Raw genomic sequence first — 21,239 nt, 5'->3', positions numbered from 1 at the left:
CCCCTTCACCAACAGCAGCAGAGCAGAACATTGTATCAAATGTCACACTGGATGGCTTCTTGTCAACTACAACTGTACAACTTTGCAAGCGGCAATGCCAGAAACATCATGGATGCCATGCAGTGCTGGACTGGGATGCCAAGGGCCCACCAGTAATTTCGACTCTGAAGGTCCACTGTCCAACTGCATGCAAATATTACATTACCCTCATTCACAAATTTATATACCGTATTTTTGGACTATAAGACGCACCGGACCATAAGACGCACCTAGGTTTTAGAGGAGAAAATAGAAAAAAAAATGAAGCAAAAAATGTGATCATGATACACAGTTATGGGGGGGGGTCTGCTGCTGACACTGTTATAGGGTAATGTCCCCCAATTCTGTACTAATATCCCCCTTCCTGGTATATATATGCCCCCATCCTTGTATATATTGCCTCCCCTTCCTGTTATACGTGGCCCCATCCCCATCCTGGTACGCATGGTTCCTACCATATCCTGCAGCTCCTATGGAATGTTGGGAGTTATAGTTCACCACATTTCATGTGCTTGCCCTGAGAAGAACTATAACTCCTAGCATGTCCTGCAGCTCATATGGCATGCTGGGAGTTATAATTCACCACATTTATGTCATGTGGTTGCCCTGAGGAGAACTATTACTCTTAGCATGTCTCGCAGTTCCTATGGCATGCTGGGAGTTATAGTTCACCACAGTTGTATAGTGTTTTATCATATGTGCTTTGTTTCACTTAAACTACTGTATGCTTGCCTCTCCTTTCTGGACCCGCGCTAGGCAGGGAGCGGGGTCACACGGCAGGGAGCGGGGTCATATGGCAAGGATTAGCGGCGCCGCCACAAATTCACTACAGCCGCACTGGACAGGAGGAAGTGGGCCAGCAATGCCGGGGGAGACTGTGCACTGTGCTCTTGTGTGTTGCTCCCCTTTCTGCCACGTGACCTTACTCCATCGCCGCCGCTGCCCCACAACACACCACAGTCAGCATTATAACAGGTACATTCGGAATATAAGATGCACCCCCTTTTTCCTCCAAAATTTGGGGTAAGAAAAACTGCATCTTATAGTCCGAAAAATACAGTAATAATAAACTGGGTAGTTTGCCAAATGAATGATGAGATTCTACCTTTGTTCGTACATAGAGAATCAAGGGCATTGCGCCAAGTATTGCTCATATACAGTAGGTGAGAATGGCTAACTCTTGCACAGAGGCTCACAGGGGGATTTTCTTGTTCTCTTGTAGGCCAGTCTGAGCCTGCTGGCACATGTATGGGCAAAGTAACACATACTCACTGCATGGCGCGCATCCTCAATTTCATCGTGCGCACAAAGTGAAAAAAGTTTACAAACACAAATTCATGGGTTTTAGGGTCTCAACTGGTGAGGTTGATCCAGGAAGCCCCAGATCAGGGTGAGCACATGGAGCCAGGTCATTGGCACAGTAGGCTGCGAGGCACATGATACTTTTTTAGGACTTGGATAACTGGCTATGCTGGACTCAAGGCAAACAGGCAATGCTGGACGAACTGGAAACCACAAAACCAGGAGGGCAGATGTAGGAAACAGCAGGCCTGAAGGCAGGCACAAAGGTGTAGCTAATGTGAACAGACTCTAATAACCAGGGGCAGATGTGGCGCCCCTGCGGGTCCAGTTGCCACAGAGGTACTACATCTCATCCAGAGGTGTGGTACCCCACTCTCAGGTAAGGAGGGAGCACTACCCAGGACCCACCCACTCACATCCAACACACACCACTCCTTAGGGAAGGTTCAGATAGCTCCTAAGGGAGAGCACAGGCCTGCTCCGTCAAGAAGGTGGAATTAAGTAGAGGAGGTGGGTGGAGGAAGTAGTTTAGGTGAGCACTGAAAGAAGAGTATAAAAGGAAGTGTAGAAACATATTGAAGGGGTTCTGAGGAGTGAGTTCAGTGAGTCAGGACGGTCCTGACGGCGAGGGGTCCAGTCAAGGGGCCCAGGAGGAGAGTGAGGAGAGAACACCGGAGCAGTGAAAGGGGTTCCAGAGATAGAAAGCATCTTAGGGTCACGGCGAGTGCGGGATGCCGCCCGAGTTCACGCTGATCGCGGAGGGATCAAGGCCGCAGGAGGGGACCGAACCCAGACTAGTGGAGTACTTTAAGGCACAGCTAGCAAACCGGAGGTTGCGGCATCTTCATGTGCCGTAGCCAAAATCCACATATAATCGCTGAAAAGGTGGCCATATAGGACCAAGAGGATGTCGCCCGACAAGGCCCGCGGCCACTGGCTCGGGACACTGTGTGAGGCGCAGGGCAGGAGGGAGAGAGCCAGGGCAGAGAGACGACCTGGAGAGGTACACAGAAAGGGGTCCCGTTCAAGTGCTTCTAAGTTATCTGAGAGTTGGCTGGATCACTTCCCTGGAGGACACAAGACGACGTGGGCAGTTATAATCTGGCCATTGTAACCTGGAGCATCTTGATAGCTGTAAGCAAATACTTGAAGACTGCATCCCACCGTGTCCTTGACTTACTTACTGCGCCACCAGCCTTGCACAACACCAACAACATCTGCATCATAAATCACTATACACTGCCCTGGAGCTTAGCTCTGTCCGTGGAGAGCTGAACCATCTTTGCTGCGTCACCACTAGCCCCAGTGGATCTGAATAGCAGCGGCGGCCACATATAGCCGCATACCACGGGTGGCGTCACATACTTTATTCCCCAAATTGACTTTCCCTTTTATTTATTTGACCGCCCTGGGCCACGGACCAGGTCACTACCACTGTGACTACCCCAATACAGGACCGGCCCGGCTACCGAGTACCCCACGACCCCAGGGGGCGCATCACAGACATACCATTTACAGGTGCATCTCACTAAGTTAGAATATCATCAAAAAGTTAATTTATTTCAGTTCTTCAATGCAAAAAGTGAAACTCATAACACATTTCTGTTACTGTTGATGATTATGGCTTACAGCCAATGAAAACACAAAAGTCATTATCTCAGTAAATTAAAATAATTAACAAAAAACACCTGCAAAGGCTTCCTAAGCGTTAAATATTCTAATTTTGTGAGATGCACCTGAATGTAACATGTGCAGCCGCACAGGGGCACAGGAGCTAAGGGGACCCACTTTCACTTCCAAAGCAGCAAGTGGCTTCTGTCAGAGACAGATCATTGGACTGCCCTCTTTTCTTTATGTTTGGCCCTGCTAATAACAGTTCAGGATGTTCGCAGCAGGCTCCAATAACAGTTGAAGATGTTTACAGCAATGGATGAGTTAACCAGCAGGTTTTGTGCAAAGATCACAGAACTCTAAAGAGATATCGTGAACCTAGGATTTGGATATAGTCAAACTAAATACACACATCTGTTGGACGTAGTTCTGGATTGACGCCCAAACATGGGTGTATCCAAACAGCTCTTAAAAGGACTAGGTAAATTGATATCATGGCGACATGCTGGGCCACTTGTAAAACCCGATGAGGACTGAAGCACAGGGCAGCGGGCAAAGAAGTTGTGGCCAAAGCCTGGCAGGACCAAGACAGGTGGTTACTGGTTAACAATGGATTTCATAACTACAATTTTCTTTACTATTATCCTAATTTTTAGTATAAATTAGTATTTTGTGTGCATCAATTACTGTAGTTTGATAGGACCCTTACAGAATTGGGCCCCTCCACAGAGTTGGGCACAAAAGGTGTGAACCATGTAATGATTGACAGGCTGCTCTTCTGATCTACATGTCTTACACAGGTAATGGCTCCTTTCATTTAAAATAACCACTGGAGGCAAATGCTCTGGGAGATCTATGCCCCGCCCATAGATCTCAATACCTCATTTACTTAGTAAGAAAGAAGTGGATTTCTCTGTAACAAGACATCGGATCGCAATCATCAAGGTATAATTTTATTTATCTTTCTATGACCTACACGTCCATATAGACGGTTTAGGAGGGTTAATGCTGCTGAGAGATGCCCTTTTAACTAGCATGGCCCTTTCTGTGTTTCACCAGCTATGTGTCTGACTTGCTTATATACTAATTTCCACCTCAAATAAACCAATTCATACAGTTGTGCTCAAAAGTTTACAAAACCCAGCAGATTTTTTGCTTTCTTGGCCTTGTTTCAGAGAATATGAATGATAACAAAAAAACTTTTTCTCCACTCATGGTTTTTGGTTGGGTGAAGCCATTTATTGTCAAACTACTGTGTTTTCTCTTTTTAAATCTTAATGACAACCTAAAACATCCAAATGACCCTGATCCAAAGTTCACATACCCCAGTTCTTAATACCGTTTATTGCCCCCTCAATGACAGCTTGAAGTCTTTTGTGGTAGTTGTGGATGAGGTTCTTTATTTTCTCAGATGGTAAATCTGCCCATTCTTCTTGGCAAAAAAAGCCTCCAGTTCCTGTAAATTCCTGGGCTGTCTAGCATGAACTGCTCGCTTGAGATTTCCCCAGAGTGGTTTAATGATATTGAGGTCAGGAGACTGAGATGGCCACTCCAGAACCTTCACTTTGCTCTGCTGTAGCCAATGACAAGTCGACTTGGCCTTGTGTTTTGGATCGTTGTCATGTTGGAACGTCCAAGTATGTCCCATACGCAGCTTCCTGGCTAATGAGTGCAAATTTGCCTCCAGTATTTGCTGATAACGTGCTGAATTCATGTTCCTTCAACTTTTACCAAGTTTCCTGTGCCTTTGTAGCCCACACATCCCCAAAACATCAGCGATCCACCTCCGTGCTTTACAGTGGGAATGGTGTTCCTTTCATCATAGGACTTGTTGACCTCTCTCCAAATGTAATGTTAATGGTTGTGGCCAAAAAGTTAAATTTTGGTCTCATCACTCCAAATTACCTTGTTTCAGAAGTTTTGAGGCTTGTATCTGTGCTGTTTGGCGTATTGTAGGTGACATACTTTGTGGCATTTGCACAGTAATGGCTTTCTTCTGGCGACTCGACCATGCAGCCCATTTTTCTTCAAGTGCCTCCTTATTGTGCATCTTGAAGCAGCCACACCGCTAGTTTTCAGAGAGTCCTGAATTTCAGCTCATGTTATTTGTGGGTTTTTCTTTGCATCCCTAACAATTTTCCTGGCAGTTGTGGCCGAAACTTTTGTTGGTCTACCTGACCGTGGTTTGGTTTTTATAGAGCCCCTGATTTTCCATTTGTTAATCACAGTTTGAATGCTGCTGACTGGCATTATTAATTCTTTGGATATCGTTTTGTATCCCTTTCCTGTGTTATACAGTTCAACTACCTTTTCCCGTAGATCCGTTGACAATTCTTTTGCTTTCCCCATCACTCACAATCCAGAAACATCAGTGCTGGATGAAAGATGCAAGAGTCTGTCTGGATCCCAGCAACTCACTCAGCTTTTATGCACTCACACACTGATTACAAGCAAACAGGTCTAAGGTGATGATGTTACTGTTATGCACACGCCCGGGCTAAGCGGCGTGTGCGTGTGATTGGTAGTGATTCCACTGGACCGTGCCGGAGAGTGAATGCCTGGAGGGGCGTGACTAAGTATTCACCCGATCCGACCAGGGTCGCACGACGGCATACGACGCCAGTGCACCAAGGAGGAACCGAGCAGAGGGACCAGGTGCTACTCCAGGACAGACCCCGGACACGGCTGTTGACCCACACAGGGGAATACAGGAACAGGCTGGTAGGCTGGCACACAGACTGGAGGGTATAGGCAGGCACGACTGGTATGCAGGCAGGTGGGTATGCAGGCAGGGGGGTAAAGACAAGCACAGCTAGAGTGCAGACAGGGAGGCACTAGCAGGTAGGAACACAGGCGGGATAGGACCCAGTACACACCGGGACTCAGGAACAATACAGGCAGAGGGTTACAGGCAAGCACAGCTAGAGTGCAGACAAGGCTGAGCAGGGAGGACAGGGCTCTGTTCACACGGAACAGACAGGAAGGGAAAGACAGAGCCAGATACTCACACAGTACTTGCAGAGACAACAAGCAGGAGTTAGGTACGAGTTCAGACTCTGCAGAAAAAGGAAGGGAACGGACATAGAGGCAAAACAGGTAAAGGACAGGAGAGAGTTCAGACTGGAACTGAGTGTACGGAGGAGACCGACACTGCAGAGGGATACAGGAGCGGGTCTGGGAATACGGCCCCCAGAGAGGCGGAACGAACAGGCAAGGAGCGTGTTCAGACAGGACAGACCAGACACAGGAGCGGGTCTAGGAAAACGGCCACTAGAAGGCGAGAGGAACAGGCTAGGAGCGAGTTCAGACAGGTCAGACAAGATACAGGAAAGGACTCAGTTCAGACACGGGAACTAATACCGCAAAGCAGGAGACAAACAGGACTTAGTTCAGACACGGGAACTAATACCGCAAAGCAGGAGACGTACAGGACACAGTTCAGACACGGGAGCTGATACCGCAAAGCAGGAGACATACAGGACTCAGTTCAGACACGGGAACTGATACAAAAAGCAGGAGACATACAGGACTCAGTTCAGACACGGGAACTGATACAAAAAGCAGGAGACATACAGGACTCAGTTCAGACAGGCCTGGAAATACAGCCTCCAGGAAAGGCAGACAAGGAAACAAAGACGGGACCTGGCACCTTCAGAGTGCAAGCACACACTGAAGGAAAACACTTTGCTCAGGCAGGGATAGAAGGGAGCTGCTGAGCTATATACCAAGTGTTAGACAGCAATAGGCTGAGGACGCACAAGGGGTGTGACCCACAGCAGGTACAAAAAGCAGGAAGTGATCGGGCGCCGCCCTTAAGCAGCAGAAACAGACACAAACAGACAGCATGGAGGGAAGCCAGAGAGACATTCTGGACAGGAGATCAAGTGCGCCCTCTTGCACAGTGGGAGATGGACCACCATGCAAGGACGCCGCCAGGTATGTTACAGTACCTCCCCCCTTACGCCCCCTCTTCTTCAGGCCTGCCAGAATCTTCCGCAGGGAATTCGAGGGCCAGTCGTTCACTGGGTTGGAGGGGGACAGAGACTTAAGGGTAATCTCTGCTTCGAGGTACATCTTGTCAAGCTCACAGGAAGAAATAGACGGGTTATCAGGTACATAATGAGGAAAAGTCACTGTCTCTTTGTTATCTGGTGGTATCCCGGAGGATTCAGGAAACAACTGGAGGTCCTCCGCCGGGTCAGAAGAGTGCAGAGGCTCAGAGAAAACAACTGCTTCAGAGTACACTAGGTCGGACTCACTGGAGGAAGCAGGCGAGGTATCGGGTACCGAGTATAGGAAAGTCTCTGTCCATTCACCACCAGGTGGCACCCCGAAGGGTTCTGAACACAACTGGAGGTCCTCCGCCTGGTCGGAGGGGTGTAGAGACTCGGGAGTAACCTCTGCTTCGGAGTACACTAGGTTGGACTCACTGGAGGAAGCAGGCGAGGTATCGGGTACCGAGTATAGGAAAGTCTCTGTCCATTCACCACCAGGTGGCACCCCGAAGGGTTCTGAACACAACTGGAGGTCCTCCGCCTGGTCGGAGGGGTGTAGAGACTCGGGAGTAACTTCTGCTTCGGAGTACACTAGGTTGGACTCACTGGACGAAGCGAGCGAGGTATCAGGTACAGAGTATAGGAGAGTCTCTGTCCTTTAGTTACCAGGTAGCACCCCGAAGGGTTCAGGAGGCAACAGGGGATCCTCCGCCAGGTAGTAGAGGTGCACAGACTCAGAGGTAACCACAGCTTTGGAGCATCCTTGGACATGCACACCGGTTAAAGAGAGAGAAGCATCTGATGCCGGGTGCAGGAAGTTCTCCTGTGTGGAGTCTGGATGGGCAGAAGTCTCTTCGGGCAGGAGAACTGGTGCACTACCCACGCACATTACCCATTGGGGTTTCTCCGGGATACAGGGAGATGAAGCTTCAGTAGGGACTTCAAGGTTGGGGTCAGGAGGTCTCAGGGAGGACAGACCCTGGCGTGACGGCTTGCCTCTACGTCTAGCACGTCTGGACTGCCTCTTGAGGTTGAGAGAAGTATTCCGGAAAGCGTAGTCACCCTGTGAGGATTCTGGGTGGGCAGTAGTCTCATTGGGCTGGAGGACTATTGCGCTACCCACACACATTACCCATCGGGGCTGCTCCGGGATATTGGGAGGTGAAGCTTCAGCAGGAGCCTCCGGGTTAGGATCATCGAAGACCATTAGAAAGGCCACCAGGAAGGCCATTAGGTCCCGGAGGATCGGATCCTGTGTTTCATATAGGGGGTTGATCCATTCCAAGGCATCACCCGCCAGGTAAGACATCATAAAGGCCACTTTAGCCCAATCGGAAGGAAAATAAAGAGGGTAGGCCTTAAAGTGTAGCATGCATTGCTCCACAAATGCACGACACTGTCTTGGATCCCCATAGTAACGTGGCGGATCCGCAGGAACGAGAGCTGATAGATCCATCTGGACGGTGCGTAATTCGCCTGGAACTCAGCTAAGGGAAAAAAAAATTTATTTATTTATTTTAATGCATATATTCGCTGGAAAACTTCTCAGAGGGCGAAGGCCGTGGGGCTCAACGGGAACCATGGCCTGAGCATGCTGTTATGCACACGCCCGGGCTAAGCGGCGTGTGCGTGTGATTGGTAGTGATTCCACTGGACCGTGCCGGAGAGTGAATGCCTGGAGGGGCGTGACTAAGTATTCACCCGATCCGACCAGGGTCGCACGACGGCATACGACGCCAGTGCACCAAGGAGGAACCGAGCAGAGGGACCAGGTGCTACTCCAGGACAGACCCCGGACACGGCTGTTGACCCACACAGGGGAATACAGGAACAGGCTGGTAGGCTGGCACACAGACTGGAGGGTATAGGCAGGCACGACTGGTATGCAGGCAGGCGGGTATGCAGGCAGGGGGGTAAAGACAAGCACAGCTAGAGTGCAGACAGGGAGGCACTAGCAGGTAGGAACACAGGCGGGATAGGACCCAGTACACACCGGGACTCAGGAACAATACAGGCAGAGGGTTACAGGCAAGCACAGCTAGAGTGCAGACAAGGCTGAGCAGGGAGGACAGGGCTCTGTTCACACGGAACAGACAGGAAGGGAAAGACAGAGCCAGATACTCACACAGTACTTGCAGAGACAACAAGCAGGAGTTAGGTACGAGTTCAGACTCTGCAGAAAAAGGAAGGGAACGGACATAGAGGCAAAACAGGTAAAGGACAGGAGAGAGTTCAGACTGGAACTGAGTGTACGGAGGAGACCGACACTGCAGAGGGATACAGGAGCGGGTCTGGGAATACGGCCCCCAGAGAGGCGGAACGAACAGGCAAGGAGCGTGTTCAGACAGGACAGACCAGACACAGGAGCGGGTCTAGGAAAACGGCCACTAGAAGGCGAGAGGAACAGGCTAGGAGCGAGTTCAGACAGGTCAGACAAGATACAGGAAAGGACTCAGTTCAGACACGGGAACTAATACCGCAAAGCAGGAGACAAACAGGACTTAGTTCAGACACGGGAACTAATACCGCAAAGCAGGAGACGTACAGGACACAGTTCAGACACGGGAGCTGATACCGCAAAGCAGGAGACATACAGGACTCAGTTCAGACACGGGAACTGATACAAAAAGCAGGAGACATACAGGACTCAGTTCAGACACGGGAACTGATACAAAAAGCAGGAGACATACAGGACTCAGTTCAGACAGGCCTGGAAATACAGCCTCCAGGAAAGGCAGACAAGGAAACAAAGACGGGACCTGGCACCTTCAGAGTGCAAGCACACACTGAAGGAAAACACTTTGCTCAGGCAGGGATAGAAGGGAGCTGCTGAGCTATATACCAAGTGTTAGACAGCAATAGGCTGAGGACGCACAAGGGGTGTGACCCACAGCAGGTACAAAAAGCAGGAAGTGATCGGGCGCCGCCCTTAAGCAGCAGAAACAGACACAAACAGACAGCATGGAGGGAAGCCAGAGAGACATTCTGGACAGGAGATCAAGTGCGCCCTCTTGCACAGTGGGAGATGGACCACCATGCAAGGACGCAGCCAGGTATGTTACAGTTACCTTTAGTAGCCATTCAAACCCATTTGTGTCAAATTCTGTGCATGTTATCAGGCCAAAATCACCAGGGTATGTGAACTTTGATCAGGGTCATTTGGATGTTTTTTGTTGTCATTAACATTTAAAAAGAGAAACCACAGTATTTTGACAATAAATGGCTTCACCGAATCAATAACCATGAGTGGAGAAAAAGTCTTCTTGTTATCATTCATAGTCTCTGAAACAAGGCCAAGAAAGAAAAAATTCTGCGGGGTATGTAAACTTTTGAGCACAACTGTATTGTGACACGCAACGCAATTACTTACTAACTAGCTAGACTTCCGTATTTTTCCTAAATATGTATATACAGAAACTACTATTAGTTTTTTTTAATGAATTCTGTATATATGTGTGTGGCACAACTGGTTAAAGATGAGGTTGTGTGTTTTTACAGTGTGTGCATTCATCATCTACAGTATATATCTATATATATCATTTATAGCGGTACTTCATATTTTCATTTACAATCACTGCTGTGACCACTAGACAATTTTGGTCACAAACACCAAAGGGGTTAACAAGCACCTAAGTGTCTTGGCAAACCATAGTCTGAAGATGAGGTTAGCAACTTTTTTAACACCCGCACATTTCTAAACATAACTACAATCTTGTATGACAGTTTCCATGGAAACATTTTTCTTTTTTGTATTTCAAGGAAAACAGTGTTAAAAGCAGGCAGGCATTTGTGTCTCAGAAAATAAACTGGTTTAGCTCTACTGATATGGATGGCCACTCATTTTGTAAATGAAGCAGTCTAAATATGCAATGACTAGGTTTGTGTCATATTTTATAATGCAGCGCTTTATTAGTACTCTATGGGCCAAATTAAACAGGTTTATTACTATATTTACGGCATGAGTTAACTGCTCCTGGCTGACTCTATGTAATGTAATCCACTATATGGCAGGAAGTACTGGGACACACTTGTTAATTATTGAATTTAGGTTTTTTATTCAGCCCCATTGCTTCAAGTGTATAGAATCCAGCCCCCAGACATGCAAACTGCGTTTTTTACTATTTGAGAACGGATGGGTCATTATAAAGAGATCACCAAAGTCAAGCATGATACTGTAATAAATTGTCACTGTTATAAGAAGTCAGTTCACAAACTTCATCTCTCCTAACTATTCTACCATCGATGGTGACTGGTATTATTGAGACGTGGAAGAGTTTAGGAACCACAGCAACTCAGCCACGAAGTAGAGACCATGTAAAGTTATAGATTAGGGTCACTAAGTGCTGAGGTGGATGGTGCATAAATGTCCAAGCCACCAACGCTCTGCTGCCTCCATAGCTACAGATTTCTATACCTCTTCTGGCATTGACATCAGGTAAAAAAGTGGGCACCAGGAGCTTTGCAGCATGGGTTTCCATGGCCGAGCAGCTGTATGTAAGCCTTACATGACCAAATGTTGTTATTATCATGCTTTTGCCTATATAGCGCCATCATATTCTGTAGCCCCCATTGGGCCTCACAATCTAAACTCACAATTAGTGCGTATTTGGAACGTGGGAGGAAACCCACGCAAACAAGGAGAGAACATACAAACTCCTTGCAGATGTTGTCCTTGGTGGGATTTGAACCCTGGACCCCATTGCTGCACTACAAAAGTGCTAACCACTAAGCCACTGCCCTATGAAAAATGTTGTATTAATCAGTGAAAACCATGCCGCAACTGGACTATGGAGTAGTCTCCATCTGGCCTTAGTCTTAGAGAAAAGTGGTTTTATTTATAATAATGATTAAATTTAAATTTGCCAAGGCAAAAAATTATTTCTACGGTTAGCCAGCTTAGAAGATGTGCAGGAAGGAACTCTCCTGCTCACCATAGTATGCTAAAATAAGAAGGGAATGAGAATGATAACTGCTAAGTTTTGTGGATACTCTAAAGGGAACCTGTCAGCTGATACATGCTGCCCAAACCATGAAACCAGTGGCTGATGTATGGCACCAGTGGCTGATACGTGGGCAGCATGTATCAGCCCCTGGCTCTAGGATCCCAGCCATGTATATTTGTCTCTGAAATGCTGCAGTGCTTCAGTGAGAAATACCCTTTTAATATAATGTATTATATTACACTTTTAACAGCCGCCGGGAACCGAGCTGCGCTATTGACTAGTTTTACAGGCGGGTCCCTGGCGGCTTTTCCCGCCCACTGACAGTGACTGACAAGCCTCTGCCTATACGCGCATTACATAATACATCATATTAAAAGTGTCTTTCTCCCTGAAACGCTGCAGCATACATGGCAGGGATACTACAGCCAGTGGCTGATACATGCTGCCCACGGTTTGGGCAGCATGTATCAGCTGACAGGGTCTCTTTAAGGGGACTCTGTCAGTAGGATCAATCCTCCTAAGATGTGTATATGGGTATGCAGGTCATAGAAATTGAATAGTATGATATCCTAATATTTGCGATTCAATGTCTTATTCCAGATAAATCCACAGGATGCTGATTCTTGAGGAGATCAGTGTCCGGCCCATAGATATTAACAGCACATTTACATATTAAAAAAAATGTGGATTTTTTTTAATAAGACATCAGATGGCAGCTATCAAGGTATCATTTTATTCAGCTTCCTATGACCTACATGCCCATATAGATGACGTAAGAGGGTTGATCCTACTGACAGATTCCCTTTAATCTCATTACATCAATGATCAAAATAAAATGTAAATATTATGGGCATTTGTTTTCAATTTTAACATTTGATTACATATTTTATATCTTTGTATACTGTACTAGTTATTGAACCCGTTCTATGGCAGGGTGGTGAGCATTTTTATTGTTATATGGTCTCCCATCCTGGTCAATGCTGCCCCCATCCTGGTATTTGTGCTGCCCCCATCCTGGTATTTGTGCTGCCCCCATCCTGGTATTTGTGCTACCCCCATTCTGGTATTTGTGATCCCTAATCCTGTTCCCCCATCCTGTTATGTGCTGCCCCCATCCTATCCTGGTATGCATGGCACCCCTCATCCCTATCCTTGTACACATGGCACCCCTCACCCTCAATGCTGGTACGCATGGCACGCCTCATCCTCAGTCCTGGTACGCATGGCACCCCTCATCCCTATCCTGGTATGCATGGTAGCCTTCATCCCTATCCTGGCATGTATGGTACCCCTCATCCTGGTATGCATGGCACTCCATCCCTCATCCTGGTATGCAAGGTACCCCTCATCCCTATCCTGGTATGCATGGCACCCCTCATCCCTATCCTAGTATGCATGGTAGCCTTCATCCCTATCCTGGTATGTATGGTACCCCTCATCCTGGTATGCATGGCACCCCATCCCTCATCCTGGTATGCATGGTACCCCTCATCCCTATCCTGGTGTACATGGTACCCCTCACAGTCCCCTCACCCCCCAATCCGGGGATGCATGGTCCCCTCAGCCCCCAATGCTGGTATGCATGGTCCCCTCACCCCCCAATCCTGGTATGCATGGTCCCCTCACCCCCCCCAATCCTGTTATGCATGGTACCCCCTCAACCCTATCCTGGTATGCATGGTCCCCTCATCCCCCAATCCTGGTATGTATGGCACCCCTCACCCCCCAATCCTGATATGAATGGTCCCCTCACCCCCCAATCCTGGTATGCATGGTACCCCCTCGCACCCCAATCCTGGTATGAATGGTCCACTCAACCCCCAATCCTGGTATGCATGGTCCCCTCACCCCCCAATCCTGGTATGCATGGTCCCCTCACCCCCCCAATCCTGGTATGCATGGTCCCCTCACCCCCCAATCCTGGTATGCATGGTTCCCTCACCCCCCAATCCTGGTATGCATGGTATGCTGATTCCGATACCGCACTCTGCCCCCGGTCCCCGGCCAGAAGAGAGGCACCGCGGCAACGCTCCTCCCGGTCAGGTAAGTATGTAAGTATGGCACCAGAGATCGCTGTACGCGTTCAGTGTCTATGCATACCGCGATCTACGGCGCCATACACACTCCTCTTAACTGTAACGGCTTCTGCCTGCACTGACTATTTATTTTATATCTTTGTATACTGTACTAGAACTCGTTCTATGCCCAGGTGGTGAGCATTTTTATTGTTATATAGTCTCCCATCCTGGTCAGTGCTGCCCCCATCCTGGTATTTGTGCTGCCCCCATCCTGGTATTTGTGCTCCCTAATCCTGTTCCCCCATCCTGTTATGTACTGCCCCCATCCAATCCTGGTATGCATGGCACCCCTCATCCTGGTATACAAGGTACCCCTCATCCCTATCCTAGTATACATGGTACCCCTCAGAGTCCCCTCACCCCCCAATCCTGGTATGCATGGTCCCCTCACGCCCCAATGCTGGTATGCATGGCCCCCTCACCCCCCAATCCTGGTATGTATAGTACCCCTCACCCCCCAATCCTGGTATGCATGGTCCCCTCACCCCCCAATTTTGGTATGCATGGTCCCCTCACCCCCCAATCCTGGTATGCATGGTACCCCCTCATCCCTAACCTGGTATGCATGGTACCCCCTCACCCCCCCAATCCTGGTATGCATGGTCCCCTCACCCCCCAATTCTGGTATACATAGTCCCCTCACCCCCAATCCTCGTATGCATGGTACCCCATCATCCCTATCCTGGTATGCATAGTCCCCTCACCCCCAATCCTGGTATGCATGGTACCCCCTCATTCCCCAATCCTGGTATGCACCTTTCATGATGCACACATACAAAAAAATAAACACTTATACTCACCTTTCTTCCCTGTGCTCCAGCGCTGCGTCCCGTTCTGCCAGAGGCCGGGGGAGGAGTGTGGGGTGCCGAAGTACGCGCGTGCCTATACCGCGCTGTCCAGCGCCATTTTGCTGAAGACACACTCCAAATGTGTCTTCAGTAAAATGGCGCCGGATAGCGCTATGCGCCGATTCTGACTCCGTTCTTCTGTCTTGTGCCAGACTGCGCAGGAGTGTCGCGCTTGCGCAGTCTATAAAGGCTTCAGACAGAGGGACGCATCTCCGGTTATATTATAGATATCTGCAGGTTTCTATGATGTTCTATTTTTCTTTTATATCTCAGGTGTTACCAAAACTATATATATGCTCAGTCAAACCTTTCTCCCACTGCCTAACAATAAAGGTATTTTCCATGTAGGTTGTGTTATTGTTTGCACTATATCTTTGCTATTGTACTTGTTGCTGATCTAAGCTAGTACAGTATTGTGATCCTTCCCTCACTTTATCCTTTGTGTTGACATTTGTTTGTTGTATTTCTTCTCTAGTATTGACTTTGGCTAGCTGCTGAGCTTGCGTTCTCTTGAAGTTTCACTTATGTATTGACTGTCTGTGGAAAGGCTCTGGCTAGCCCACCGACTACATTTCCTGTACACTGCTCTGATGCCCCAAATAACTATATAGAGATTAAAGAGCAAATACTAGAAAGTCACTTATACTTTAGTGTAGCTAGCTCCAATCAGATTGTGGATTTAAGGGACATGAAGGTTCAAACACAACTGTTATCTATAGCATCTGCAGTAATGTGAATATCAGTTACCTAGTTTGAATTTATACAGGTTGATTAACCAATGTTATGTTGGCCTCCCTGATCGCCAGATGTAACTCCCGGCGACTTCTTTCTGTGGGGCTACATCAAGTAGTGTATTGCCCCTCTCCAGCTACAGGATCTGAAACAGCGAAGTCCATACATGAGGATGTGCTGGCACGCATCTGGATAAAACTAAACTACCGCCCAGACATTTACCGTGTCACCTATGGAAATCACTTTGAATCTCTCTTTTTGAATCACCCTCATATTTTAAGTAATTATGAATATAGAAAACTCTTTTAAAGTGTAACTGTTGTTTCAAGTGAACTTGCAGCAGAATATCTGTGTCTGCCCCTTGCTTCTCATTCCTACCCCCAACTTATAGATAGCAACTGTCATCTCACCCATCAGTGAATTGAAAATCTGTTTTCACTGAGGACACATTATAAAAGTGAATTTACAGTAATTCATCAGTCAAGAAGGGTAAATAGTAATTTTTCTGTAAAACGTTATATTGCAAAGGTTTTTTTTATCTTAAATTGTGATATTTATTTATGGCAGAAAAACAAAGAAAAAAAAATATATATATCATATTGTGAAGGAAAATATATACCGGTAATCAATAAGGGAAAAAGAATAACAGCAGTACAGTTACATTTAGTTGACAAAGGGGTGAAACTGGATATACCAGTATTGTAAGCACAAAGGGGCTTTATCTGGAGGTGTCAAATTCGGCACCTTAGCTGTGAACCCTGAGCTTAAAGGGGGTTAGCAAATGGTCTATACTAGGCAGAATATGTCTTATTGTCTGTATAGGGAGACACAGGATATTTGAAATGCCACAGCTTGGCTCATCGTCCATTCACAGACAGCATCAAAACTCATTGAGCCCATCCAGGTCATGAAATATGAGGCTATGGTCAGGACTATAAAAAGCTGGGTGACACAAAGAGAAGTGTTCACATGTGGGGCAGCTTAAAGGCTGATGTGCTCCATGATTCACTATCCTTCCCTCAGGAAAACAGGCTATAACTGCAGACGGAACCGTTTAGGTATCTATGTTATTTTTTCCCTTTTTGTTTCATAACTGTTTAGCATATTTGTGTGTCATTTTACTTTTTACCTTTTTATATATTTATTGTAAGCATTATATATTTTTATATTAAAGCTTAAAACCTTTAATAAGATTAAAGCTTAAAACCTTTAATAAGAGAGTGTGTGACCTTTTTGATTGTTTGACAGTAGCATAGATTTCGGGGACTCATCACCCCAGGTGATTGATGAGTGGTGACTGAGTTAAGAAATCGGGGTGTGCTGAATGTGTCGGGGTGTGATTTATGCTCAATTTATAGCTTAAAACAGAGGTTGAGAGCTGGAGTGAGAGCAGATAAATTAACCCATGCAGGCGCACTCCACGTCACGTGCTGAGAAGTGTGTATGTGTCACAGGTGCATCTCACTAAATTAGAATATCATCAAAAAGTTAATTTATTTCAGTTGTTCAATACAAAAAGTGAAACTCACATATAGAGTCATTACGAACAGAGTGATCTATTTAAAGTGTTTTTTTCTGTTAATATTGATGATTATGGCTTACAGCCAATGAAAACACAAAAGTCATTATCTCAGTAAATTAGAATAATTAACAAAAAACACCTGCAAAGGCTTCCTAAGCGTTTTAAAAGGTCCCTTAGTCTGTTTCAGTAGGCTCCACAATCATGGGGAAGACTGCTGACTTGGCAGATGCTCAGAAAGCAGTCAGTGACAAGCTAAGTAAATGCAAAGTAAATTTTGCATTTCATTTGGAAATCAAGGTCCCAGAGTCTGGAGGAAGAGTGGAGAGGCACAGAATCCAAGCTGCTTGAGGTCTAGTGTGAAGTTTCCACAATCAGTGATGGTTTGGGGAGCCATGTCATTTGCTGGTGTAGGTCCACTGTGTTTTATCAAGACCAAAGTCAGTGCAGCCGTCTACCAGGAAATTTTAGAGCACTTCATGCCTCCCTCTGCTGACAAGCTTTTTGGAGATGGAAATTTCATTCTCCAGCAGGACTTGGCACCTGTCCACACTGCCAAAAGTACTAATATCTGGTTTAAAAACAACAGTATCACTGTGCTTGATTGGCCAGCAAACTCTCCTGACCTTAACCCCATAGAGAATCCATGGGGTATTGTCAAGAGGAAGATGAGAGACACCAGACCCAACAATGCAGACGAGCTGAAGGCTGCTATCAAAGCAACCTGGGCTTCCATAACGCCTCAGCAGTGCCACAGGCTGATCGCCTCCATGCCACGCCGCATTGATGCAGTAATTGATGCAAAAGGAGCCCTGACCGAGTATTGAGTGCATTTACTGAACATACATTTCAATAGGCCAACATTTCAGATTTTAAAAACATTTTTTCAACCTGTTGTTATAAAGTATTCTAATGTACTGAGATAATGACATTTGTGTTTTCATTGGCTGTAAGCCATAATCATCAACATTAACAGATATAAACACTTGAAATACAGTAGATCACTCTGTTTGTAATGACTCTATATAATATGAGTTTCACTTTTTTGCACTGAAGAATTGAAATAAATTAACTTTTTGATGATATTCTAATTTAGTGAGATGAACCTGTATATATATATATATATATATATATATATATATATACTGTATATATTATATACATATATATATCAACAAGATTACTCTAACCCTTTTCTGTCCAATCTTTATTTTTCCTCTTTAGTTTTTCCCTCCTTTTCTTTCTAGAGCCATAACTTTTATTTTTCCATAGACATATGAATGGGGGCTTGTTTTTTGAAAGACGAGTTGTAGTATTAAATTAGACCACTCAGTTTACCATACAATGTACCAAAAAAAGGAAAAAAAAAAACGTGTCATGAAATGGCATCGTTATTTTCAAAGTCAGTGTGAATATGGTGATACCAAACTTATATAGTATTTTTAATTCTAGTAGTAAAAAAAAATTCTGACATTTGTAGACATAAAAATATTTTATTTGTGTCGAGATTTTTTGAGACTCAAAATTCTTTTATTTTTCCATAGATGGAGCTTGTATTTTTTGTGTGGCAACCTGATATTTTTGGGAAAATACAATGTCTTAATAGCTTTTTATAGCATATTTTTAGGGTGATGTGGAGACCAAAAAACACCATACTACTGTTTTTTTGTTTAACCGGTTCCCGACCGCCCACTCTACATAAACGTCGGCGCTTGCTGGGCTCTGTGCAGCGCCGACGTTTAAAAACGGTGGGTGGTCCCGCAGCGCTCAGGGGTCCTGCTAGCGCTGCGGTACCGGTTCAGAGCGATAGCTCTGACATGTGGCATCATGGGGACCAGATTGGATCAGGTCCCCATGATGTTAACCTGTTCCTATCTTCTAGATGCCGCGATCCATAGCGATCGCGGCATTTAAAAGATAGTGACAGCCAGTGGTCGGCGATCGGGACCCCCCACATACCTCAGGAGCGGCGGGGATCCCGGTGCTGTGACCTCTGACATCATCGAGACCTGATTGGCTCAGGTCTCGATGATGTCAGCGTCACACCAGCCAATCAGAGAGATCACCAGGGAAGTTTGTTTTAGCAACAAACTTTCCCGGGCGATCTGGCTGATAAAACACTGTTTCTCCTCCGATCTCAGTGAGAGAGCAGAGGAGAAACAGTGTGACAAGAGCTGTCAGCCTTGCCACTGTAAAAGTGAAAAAAATAAAGTAAAAAAGAAAGTAAGAGTTAGGGTTAGTCAGTCCTGTCAGATCAGTCAGTCCTGTCAGATCAGTCAGTCCTGTCAGTCAGTCAGTCCTGTCAGATCAGTCAGTCCTGTCAGATCAGTTAGTCCTGTCAGTCAGTCAGTCCTGTCAGATCAGTCAGTCCTGTCAGTCAGTCAGTCCTGTCAGATCAGTCAGTCCTGTCAGATCAGTCAGTCAGTCAGTCCTGTCAGGTCAGTCAGTCAGTCAGTCCTGTCAGATCAGTTAGTCCTGTCAGTCAGTCAGTCCTGTCAGATCAGTCAGTCCTGTCAGATCAGTCAGTCAGTCAGTCCTGTCAGATCAGTCAGTCAGTCCTGTCAGATCAGTCAGTCAGTCAGTCCTGTCAGATCAGTCAGTCCTGTCAGATCAGTCAGTCAGTCAGTCCTGTCAGATCAGTCAGTCCTGTCAGATCAGTCTGTCCTGTCAGTCAGTCCTGTCAGATCAGTCAGTCCTGTCAGATCAGTCTGTCCAGTCAGTCAGTCCTGTCAGATCAGTCAGTTCTGTCAGTCAGTCAGTCCTGTCAGTCAGTCAGTCCGGTCAGTCCAGTCCGGTCCCGTCCGTTCAGTCCGGTCCGTTCAGTCCAGTCAAAAAATATAAAAATAAAATGGCCCGTCAGACTTATACTGCAGAAGAGGTGTATGCCCTGCTGTGTTCTGATAGTGATGACAGTGCAATCTCAGATGGAGATATGGATTTTGAGGGCTTTAGTAGCGGTGACACTGAGAGCTCAGAAATGAGCAGTGATTCTGGTCCATCCTCAAGCCCAAGGACCAGTACAGCAATAGGGGCAAATAGCGCTACTGGAGAAACGTCTCCAAATCAGGGAACACTGCCCAGTACAAGCGCTGTCCCTGCTACTAGTGAATTGGCGCACGCCAGTGTACAAGGGGCTTTGCCACATGATCTAGCATTTCCCAGATGGGAGGCTTCGGATTTGGCTGCTCCATTCAGCCCTGATTTCAACGCCACTCCTGGTATAAATGTGGAGGTGGAAGATTTTGGACCAATTCATTTTTTTAATTTGTTTTTTACAGACAGCTTGCTAGAGCATATTGTCGTGCAAACAAATTTATATGCATCCCAATTCATAAGCCAGAATCCCCGATCTTACTATGCTAGGGCAAATTTATGGATACCAACTAATGTCCCGGAAATAAAAAAATTTTTAGGACTTACATTTGCCATGGGGCTTGTTAAAAAACCGAGCATTCGATCCTACTGGTCCAACCACCCTGTTCAAGCCACCCCTATGTTTTCAGTCGTTCTGCCTAGGACCCGTTATGAAATGCTCATGCGCTTTTGGCATTTTAATGACAATAGTCAATGCCTGCCCAGAAATGCCCCAGAACATGACAGGTTATATAAAATTAGACCCATCATTGAAAATTTGTCGCAAAAATTCTTAAGGCTCTACACCCCAACACAAAATATTTCTATAGATGAGTCCCTTGTAAAATTCAAAGGAAGACTGCACCTCAAGCAATTTATCCCATCTAAAAGGGCAAGGTTTGGAATAAAGATCTATAAAATGTGCGAAAGTTCAACCGGATACACATCCACTTTTTGCATATACGAGGGGAAAGATAGCCAACTAAACCCACCAGGATGCCCTACTTATCTGGGGACATTTGGAAAAATTGTTTGGGAGCTGATAAGTCCATTTTTTCAAAAAGGCTACAATCTATATGTGGACAATTATTACACCAGCATACCCCTATTTAAAAGTCTGGTTGAACACAACATCGGGGCTTGTGGGACCATTCGTAAAAACCGTCAGGGGTTTCCACAGCCATTGGTCAACCAAAAGTTCCAAAAGGGGCAGTCAGGGGCTGTACGCAACGGAGAGCTGCTTGCCCTGAAATATAGGGATAAGAGGGATATTTTTGTCCTCAGCTCGATCCACACAGATGCCACAAGGGCCATTGTAG

At 46.3% G+C, this 21,239-nt stretch overlaps 1 long non-coding RNA gene across 1 annotated transcript in view; it reads left to right on the top strand.

Moving 5' to 3' along the window:
- Nucleotides 1-3,416: 3,416 nt before the first annotated feature.
- The window catches only part of LOC141252650 (uncharacterized), a 44,933-nt gene continuing 27,110 nt past the window's right edge, over nucleotides 3,417-21,239 (top strand). The window contains exons 1-2 of the long non-coding RNA XR_012314035.1: nucleotides 3,417-3,544; nucleotides 3,753-3,897. This is a non-coding gene — a long non-coding RNA (uncharacterized lncRNA). The remainder of the gene's footprint in view (nucleotides 3,545-3,752; nucleotides 3,898-21,239) is intronic.

Source organism: Phyllobates terribilis, unplaced genomic scaffold (assembly GCF_046119375.1).
Source record: "Phyllobates terribilis strain yellow unplaced genomic scaffold, ASM4611937v1 Scaffold_2__4_contigs__length_985480577, whole genome shotgun sequence".
In the NCBI taxonomy this organism is placed as follows: domain Eukaryota; kingdom Metazoa; phylum Chordata; class Amphibia; order Anura; family Dendrobatidae; genus Phyllobates; species Phyllobates terribilis.
This window is presented reverse-complemented; position numbering and strand designations above follow the sequence as displayed.